This window comes from Etheostoma spectabile, chromosome 20 (assembly GCF_008692095.1).
Source record: "Etheostoma spectabile isolate EspeVRDwgs_2016 chromosome 20, UIUC_Espe_1.0, whole genome shotgun sequence".
NCBI classification, from domain to species: Eukaryota; Metazoa; Chordata; class Actinopteri; order Perciformes; family Percidae; genus Etheostoma; species Etheostoma spectabile.
In genome coordinates, this window is record NC_045752.1 from 16,430,101 (window position 1) to 16,439,282 (window position 9,182).

At 40.1% G+C, this 9,182-nt stretch overlaps 1 protein-coding gene across 3 annotated transcripts in view; it reads left to right on the forward strand.

Annotated features, from left to right (window-relative positions):
• The window catches only part of rock2a (rho-associated, coiled-coil containing protein kinase 2a), a 40,488-nt gene that overhangs the window by 1,471 nt on the left and 29,835 nt on the right, over nt 1–9,182 (forward strand). The window lies entirely within an intron of this gene.

Consider the following 9,182-nt stretch of genomic DNA (forward strand, 5'->3'; position numbering starts at 1 on the left):
TAGACAAAACTCAGGAATCTGGTCAGAGGGTCTTCAGGAAACCAGTATGGTCCAATTAGGCTACAGCTTGATTCCCAGCCAAATATGAACTGTTTAATAATAATCCAAAGTAACCAAATTACAGGACTAGATATCTTTGGAATGATACATTGATAATAGGGCTGCACGATATGAGGAAAATATCTAATTGCGATTATCTTTGACTGATATTGCGATTGCGATATGATTTACGATATTGGAGGGCATGATCGTTTTGGGGCAATTTCATTGAAATTCTTATTTTTAATGTTGAATGACATTAAAATGATTATAGTGTGATGTTTTGCAAAGATCTGTACCAAATACATATTTTTTTTCTTTAGTCTGTGGGATACAATTTGTAGGCCGGGAGTTAATTCAGAATGGTTTGACACATATTTTGCCATTAACAAATATTGCGCCCCCCTGCGATTTTAATATCGCAGCTGTCCATGTTGCGATTTCAATACGATTGGGATTATTTTTGCAGCCCTAATTTATAAGATGCTCAATCCAATTTCCTTTTCATATGCATAAATACTGTATATATGAAACGTAACCCTTTACCTGCCACTGCATTAAGGCTGCACAATATATTGTATTGTTTTTTTTATCGTCATCGCAATATCAACTTGCGCAATATACACACCGCAAAAGGCTGCAACATATCGCAATAGACGCTCAGGGATTGTTTTGCGTTAGTTGAAAGAACATATCTACAGAAAACTGCCCATTAAAGTGTAACTGTCATTGTTTTTTGTTTTTAAAGTGCTGCTGCATTTTTTTTATTCAATTCAACGTTTGATTTGTTCGATTAGAAGAATGTTGGAAATGATTTCCTTTTATTTGTTTTAAATTCAACAAGTGATTTGTAGAATCAAGCAGAATACTAAAAGCAGCAGAAATGCACAACTGAGTACACTTTAAATTTATTTATCTCAAGTAATATCGTTATCGCGATATACAACTTCATCGTATATTGCATATTTTCCTGGTATCGTGCAGCCCTACACTGCATGCCCTGAACTCTCCAGCTCAGTAAATTGTCCTTAAATTCCATCTCTACATGTTACGTTAAAGTTGTGTATTACAGGAGTGCAAATTGATTACCATCTACACACAGCATGGGAATCATACTGAGACTTATATTGTCATACTAACTGGGTCTGATGAAGTACAAGTGGTGTACCCCTTGAGAGTTGTTTTTGGCAAGTTTTGTGATGACCTAAAGTAGCACAATGCAGTGGAAAAATACTCCCATTAAACCAGTGTATATCATGACGTTAGGCTGAAATAGAAAAGAGCGTCTTCTGTTTCCCCCGAAATAAATTCTGGTGATGGTTATGGTCCACAGGAACTAACAAATCGGAAGTTGAGGGAAAGTGCCTTGAATGCTCGGACCGGGGAAAGCTGGAGTCACAAATGTTAGGTCAATGTCTGAACCTGAAAAGATTATTCTCAAACCCTCACCTCTAACTGTAATTCAGAGCCAGCACCGTGTCACTGGATTCACTTTAGCTGTAAAGTTACATCCGTTTTAGTGGTGATGTTTGGATTTCTGGGCCCCCTAACTGGATCTGACAGAGGACAAACACACTCGGTTCTATCTTAAAAAGCATCATCTCGCCCCTTTTAATGGGCCCCATCTAGCTTGGGGCCCCATGTACATGCCCTCCCCTGTTCCCCCTCCACACTACTTAAGACACTCCTGGTCTATTCCCGCCCTATTCCCTTAAAACATTTAGCAGAATACTTGCTTGAACACTGGTGGTGTCTACTTCCTGCAGGCAAACGTGCAAGATAGAGGTGTTGAGTGTTTGAGACAAAAGTTGAGTGGGAAGCATGCGTAGGAGAGAACAGGCTGCAGTTTTCCATTTTTAGCAGCCCTGGAGCGGTCTCAGGGATAAAGAAGTTTTGCTGCTCACGGTGGGATTCCAACACACACTCGTGCAAACACACAGAAGTGCTCAGAAATGTCCTTTTTCAGGTTGAATAAAAACATGCATCATTGAAGTGCCTTAATAATTGCTCACAGGCGTATATTCAGTAAACAATGAATCACACATCCCCTGCTATTGTGTCATAGCTATAGCCAAAAAAAAAACATCAGAAGAAGCTGCTTTGTTGACTATTATAGTCCCCAAAATAACAGCTTTGTAAAAGCAGCTTGGTAAATCAGGTTTGTACTTTTCTGAACTTAGTCAGATGTATTTAGGACTTGCCGGGGAACAGAGGGCAGACTACCCTGAGGATACAGAAAGCTGACAGTGAGGAATCTGCAGCATATGTCAAGTAAACTCACTGACCTTCCTGTAAAGAAGGCTGACCTTTTTTTATGAGCTGGGATATACAGTATTGTACCCTGGCATTACAATTAGGCAAGAGAGAGTCCTCTGTAAACAATCTTGCCATTTGTAATCAACACTTAACTCACACCTTCCAGAAAGTACTCAGAGTAAAATCAGCAAAAATCCCATGAATGATGCTTTAATGGTGCCATACACTGGTCATATAAACTGTTAATCACTATATTGCCTCTATCAGCATTCAATCAAATATAACCTCACATCTCAGCAACCTTCTCCCTGTGCTAAGTGCACTGATCATTATTTGGCAGCACACTGTTGCTGATGAAGTGCTGGACTTACTTGGCAGCTCCAAGCGCAGGGAGGGATTGTTGAGGGCAAGCAAAAGAAAGGACATTTCTCGAGATAAAGAAAAAACATGGACACTTGATTGCAAGTCACATAAATTGCCTTTTGGTCGTCCTAAAGGAAATGACCTCATTGAGTAAATAGTTAGCAGCTATATATGGGGCTCAAAGTCCCTGCGAATGACTGCACTTTCCCCGTTCACTTTTCAGCCTTATCTCATTCTCTCTGACTCTGCTTCTCTCTCAGCCCCCCCCCCCCCCCCCCCCCCCCCCCCCCCCCCCCCCCCCCCCCCACCCACAAGCTTGTTAAACACACTGCAGGTATTTTAAGTGTAGCTCCAATCCAATGCCTTGGGACACAGCTGCAGACCTGGTACTGCCACAGCACAATGCACAGCACTTAAGTGTGAACGTTATGAGATATGGATAGCTACAAGATTGTCTGGTGTATTCCAGATCATGTCTTGGGGGGGGACAGTCCCCGGCTGTCTCTTTGTTCATTCAGTGTGATCCTCTCCTTGCTCAGCATTAGGTGACCAACACATTTAATAATATAATGCTTGTTTTGCATATAGTTTTGCTTTCCCTTGTTTGTTTCTCATCTGTTTCCATTCCCATATTCTCAGTTTGTTCCTTTCTTCCTATGTTGTCCTTTCACTTCCAACCTAATGTTTATCAATAATTTTCTCATCTAACATCCCCTGTCTCCCTTTTCTTGACCTTCTCTGGTCTTTTCCATTTCTCTTATCTTCTTGTCCGACATCCCCCCTCCCACACTGAAAGTTCTTCCTTTAATAAACCCTTTAGGGAGGTGGGGATAACCCCTGTGTGTCTTGTACATTGTCTTTATCCTGATAGTCAACCTGAGTGTCTGCTCCGTCTCTGGAGGGCAGTTTAGTTGCTCTTAGGCTAGCAGCAGCAGTCCTGGCTTCAATGTGCTAGCTGGATAGAAACACTGCCTTATAAGGCACTGGGGACGGTGGCCCCAGCCAATTTTTTTTTCCTGCAAAACAAGCCAGTCTCTCTGCTCCACACCTCCTCTGATGAGACTGCCGAGCCTCTGCAGTCTTTTTTTGGTTTTCGCTTCACTTCAGTGAAGAAGACCCGGGATGGCGTCTTCCGGGTGTGCAAGCCCTCAGCGGTTTTTAAAATGTTACACTTCACTTCAGCTATGTGTCATCTGGTCTTCTTTTAGTGGTCAGAACTAAGTAACTTAATCAGGGTTTTCCCTGTGTATTAAAGCCATAGATGGTCCACTAGAGGTTTCTCTAGATACCTTTTTGATACGTTTTGTGTCAGGGCTTCAGTTTGATCTACAAATACTCCTATTTAACTTTCATATTTTGTCTTTACAATGTCATTTGAGTTTCAAATTTTTTTCCTCTCTCATAGGAATAGTTTTCCAGTTTGAAAATACGCTTATTTGCTTTCTCACCAAGAGTTGATAGGCTTGATACCACAGTCTGTACGTAAATATGTAGCTACAGCCAGCAGCCGGTTAGCTTAGCTTTTCACAAAGACTAGAAATGGTGGAAACCTCCTACCAGCCTCTGTCTGAAGGTAACTAAATATTGTTTGATTATATTGTACAAAGGGCAGGAGTGACTTATGTAGGGTTATATGAATATTGTTTGTTCATATGGAATCACTGTGACGACAGTACAGATTAAACGAGATATAACTTAATTAATTAAATAAATTAAAAGTGACTCTGTGTGGTTTTACAGGGTGCTATGTGGCATATTGTTTATTTATTAGCAATATCATACAAAGTTAGTAACCTAACACTGTATGTATGTATGTAACATTTTGATGTAAGTACATTTGAATTGGTATAGATGGTAATGGTTCCAGTTGAGAATCGGTTCCAAATTGTGCGATCCATAGTAATCGTAAGCCTATGAGCTTATAAATTCCTTTTATCGCTGCAGACACCTTTTTTTTAGTGGCACATGGCGCATTGCAAAACAAAGATGTCTAACTCATGTGTCTATGCTGCTGGAAACTTGCAACAAACGCAGGTGGGCTTAGCAGATTTATTTTCTTTGACTAAGAAAACCTAAATGAAAACCAATGCCATACAAATATTCTCTGATTTCATCCGTTCTAGATAATGACAGGCTGTTGCTATAGCTACGGCTATCCCTCAGGGTACAGCCAAACTCAGAGATAATAAAAACAGTTGTTGAAAACCTGTGTGGGCCGACTGTTTTCTACACAGAGAACTGGTCAGTAATTAATAAGGGAATCAAATAATCAGACCGATAAGCTGAATTGGTAATGGCACTGGTATCAAGAAAAGCTTATCAATTCCCATACTTAGTGGAAAATCACATTTTAAAGACAAAACTCTGGGACACTGGCTGCACTTCAACTGAATGGGCTGCATTGTTGTCGATGTTCCAGCTGCTGTGATACATCAGACAGCTGTTTACAGTTTACCTTAAACTAACGTCTTACTGGCAGGTACAATGACTTGAAAAGTAAAGAATTTGGAACAAAAATTACAATGACTGACTCTTGAGCCGTGTTATTTTTGCTTTAAACCTGTTGTAAAACATGCATTACAAACTGAGCAAAAATCCAGCATTTACACACACCCATACTCACTCCCACAGAGACGCACACAAATAAATATACACATACTTAACAGCGCATTATATAATACCTTGGACAAATAAATCAAGACATGAACTGGTTCAAGATCCACCTTACATGAATGTGAGAAGGAATTCAAAAAATGAGGAAGAATTGAATGGGTATGCGATATGTCCAGAAACGTTATTGCTACTATTATGACTATGCTACAACTCAGTTCTGGTTGTATGATGAACCTTTAAATAAACTGCTGTGAATCTCATCCATTCTTGTAATCTGACATTTGGACTAGAAGCAAAGCTGGAATGTGGTGTCTTGAGGTGTTTGCGACGGTATATGTTGCTCATGTGAAAGGAAATGTATACACCCTAAGATTTGTCTTAATCTGGAGGATCTCCTTGTCTAGACATGAAGACCTTGGTTGAGATAATGTGGCTGTGCACAATGCAGCTTCTGATACATACAGATAAATAAAACGGCGGCCCCCTTTCTAGTCTTTGTGCACAATTTTTGGATGTTACAGCTCTGACGGAAGATTTGACTTTTGAGGAACTTTCCCTTTCCACACCGATGACTGGGACGTGAACAGAGTTATGCAAAGCACACTTGCAATTGACAGTTGCTGTATTCACAAATCTTGTTAAATTCCATTGTTGGCTTGTGCAAAAATCTTCACCCTGTTGTGAGTTAAAACGTTTGATACCTGAGTCTTAATGTATTTTTAGTTTGAGGGTGTGAGTGAGAAGAGAACAGGAGTCTCCCACGCACAATACATAAACCATCCATCTGGCCACAGCGCTCCATCATTCCATCACAACCTGCTGGTGAAACGCAACCTCCAACCTCCACACATACACACACTCTCTCTCACGCACGCACACATGCATATGCACAGACTAGGGTACTCCTGGTGACACATTTGGGTTCATTTTCACAAGTACACGCATAACGCGTCACTTGATCTTAGCAACACACAAACTGCATTTTGTGCAACCCGCAGCAACGACAGAACAGCACAACACATTAGAGCTATGGGTTGCCGGTGTGTTCATACAGCTTTCATTTCCCTCAACAAACCCAAACAACAGCGTTTGTTTGTGTGTGGTAGAGCAGTCTAGTCCAGTCGTGCTTTAGTGTTGAAGCTGACGGTTATAATTCAAATAGTTTGTGGCGATTCTAAAAATATTTATACACAAATTAAGAGTTGAAACTGATACTCAGCTTAATATCAACAGTCTAATGTTACTGGCGTTTATTGCAAGTTACTAAAGCTATTCAGTGACAGAGGAACTAAGTTTCTTTACTGCTTTAAGGTCGTTTTAGGGCTGTGAGTAGACCAGGGCTGTTGTCAAGACCACCTTGGTCAAGTCCAAGACCAGGACCAAGTCATGACCGAGTCCAAAGAGGTTTGAGGACAAGACAAGACAGAGTCCAAAAAGGTTTGAGTCTGAGTCATGACCGAGTCCAGGTCAGAAAAAGTTTTATGCATGACATTATCAAGACAATCATTTTGGGCTATTTGTTGAAGAAAAAACAGTGTCTCTAGACGCAGAGGGGTCCGTAGGGGTCCGCCGTTGATTCTACGCTCAACCGTAAGTCGGCCTTTAGATAAGGAGGTCTGCGACAAAAACACAACATAATAATAATAATTTTGTTGCCCTGTTTTTTTTCACTCTTATATGATAGTAAACAGAATTTCTTTGGGTTTGTACTGTTGTTTGGACACAAGAAGACATTTTTAAGATATCATCATGGGCTGGCCATCAACTTTTGATGGCCAGTCTGTGCTAGTTGCTGACATTTTGTAGACCTAACGATCAACTGGAAAAATAGTCAGTAGATTAATCCAGTGGTTACCAACCCTCTCGGTCTACTGATCTCATAAAATGGCGCAAGTATGACACGCCAATTCATATGCCATTATTGGCGTGTTATGAAGATTCATACTTGATTTTTAGCGTGTTTAACAACGCAGTTTGGCCTCCATTGACTTACATTACCTTGCAATAGCATGTCATTTTGCGCCGTAGCGAGTAGTATGAAAAGGTGACACACAGGACTTTCACCCAAGAGACCGGGGATTGTGTCCCACTTGTCACGTTTCCTGAACTTGTGTTTCTACTAAATCCAACCCAGTTCTTCTTTTGCTAAACCCAACCCACGTGTCACGTTTTCCAAACTCAACAGTCGCTTTCTTCTCGCAATAACACGGCAAGTGGGGTTTATGTTTACGTCCGCTGTATACAGCATAGACATACACGCGGATAGCTCCAAATGGGTACAGATAACACGCTACATGGCTTAAGAAAGTCTGCGTGTATGTTTACGCAAAGTCATGATGTCATGTTTCCTAAGGTTGTGGCTTAATAATTATGAACAGTTCAAGGGTAAGAAATGATAATTGAGATACGGTGATACAAGTGAACAACACAAAGTGTTCAATGCTTAATGATCCAGTTATCCAGTTGTGTTTTATTTTTGCTTCTTGCCAACTTTGGCTACACATTTTTTTTTTTAAATTGGGGTTTCTTGACGATTTTATGGTCTTATATCACACCTGGAAATGTATCTTCATATACTATTCCCGTATTATCATTGTAAATCATAACTTGTACGTGTTTCTTTTGCAGTTTCCAAACATTATTTAACTTTGTTTTGGTCAAATTTATGATAAATTTGTTTGTGTCAAACCACCTTTTTTATTTACACATCTCCGCTGTGATTGTTCAGTAGAACATGGACATAAAGGTTGAACAACAATTTGTTGGGATGGGAAAAATGATCGATTCTTCTTTTCTTTTTTTTCTTTTTTTAAACGTGGTGATTTTTATTTAAAAGTTACTGTCTCCAGTCAAGTGCAAATCAGAAAACAAGAGTGCAGAAAAAACACACAAAAATGCCCAAAAGGAAAAATAGAAATTTTGTGTATATGTTGTTCTACTTCATCGTATTTCATCTTACAATGTTTCACGTTCTAAGAAGCCAATTCTCCACCTTTAAACATGACTGAGCCTCTGACGTGGAAGACTACTGAGAGAGAAGGTGACTTTCACAAGCATGTTTGAGACTTAAGCATGGAATGACTACAAAATAAAAAACCCAGCAGACAAAACATTTCATTAAAACTTGTGAGTGACAAATATACGTCAAAATCTAAGCTTTGTCTAGGATGTGATTAGCAAACGGAGTATTAAACTCATGTTTAATGTATGTACTGTATATTTTAAAAATTCCTTGTGGAAATGTACATGAAGAAAAAATTGTTGCATCGATAATGGGTTTAGAATCAAATCGTTGGCCTCTGAATTGAATCATGTGGTGCCAAGAGATTCTCACCTCTAACAATTTGGTTTGCAGCAAGAAACGTAAACCCGTTTTTTTTATTTTTTTTATTTTTTTTAGTGAAACATTATGATCCTTCATAAAGCCATGTTTACAGTTAACATACAGCAGGACCTTATGTACATGCAGTCATGCCTTTGCTACATATGTTTCCTGGCACATTCCTCAGTATACTTTATAATAAAGCGTGGGTGCCAAAAATACACAGGGCACAGGAGCATGAGACAGAAATCTGTCAAAAGCAAGAGTAAGACATACTCTCGTTATTCCCCGTGGAGACATTAGCTCTGCTATTTGTGCGCCTCCGCAGGATTCCTGCCGTCGTGTCTTTCTTGGAGGGTTTACGGGCCCTGCCTGGCACGGTCCCCTCACTCTGCCCGGCCCACCGTTTATCCCCACAACTATTTTTAAAACGGCTGGAATTTAATCAAAACATTAACTTTCTGCTCAATCCTTTTAAAGCCCAGAGCAGTGCTGCTTGTTTTCGTTTTCTGTTCCACATGCCTAGTGATGAGATGGGATTGAGGGGAGGAAAAGGTTGTTTTTTTTTTTTTTAAGGGGGGGGGGGGGG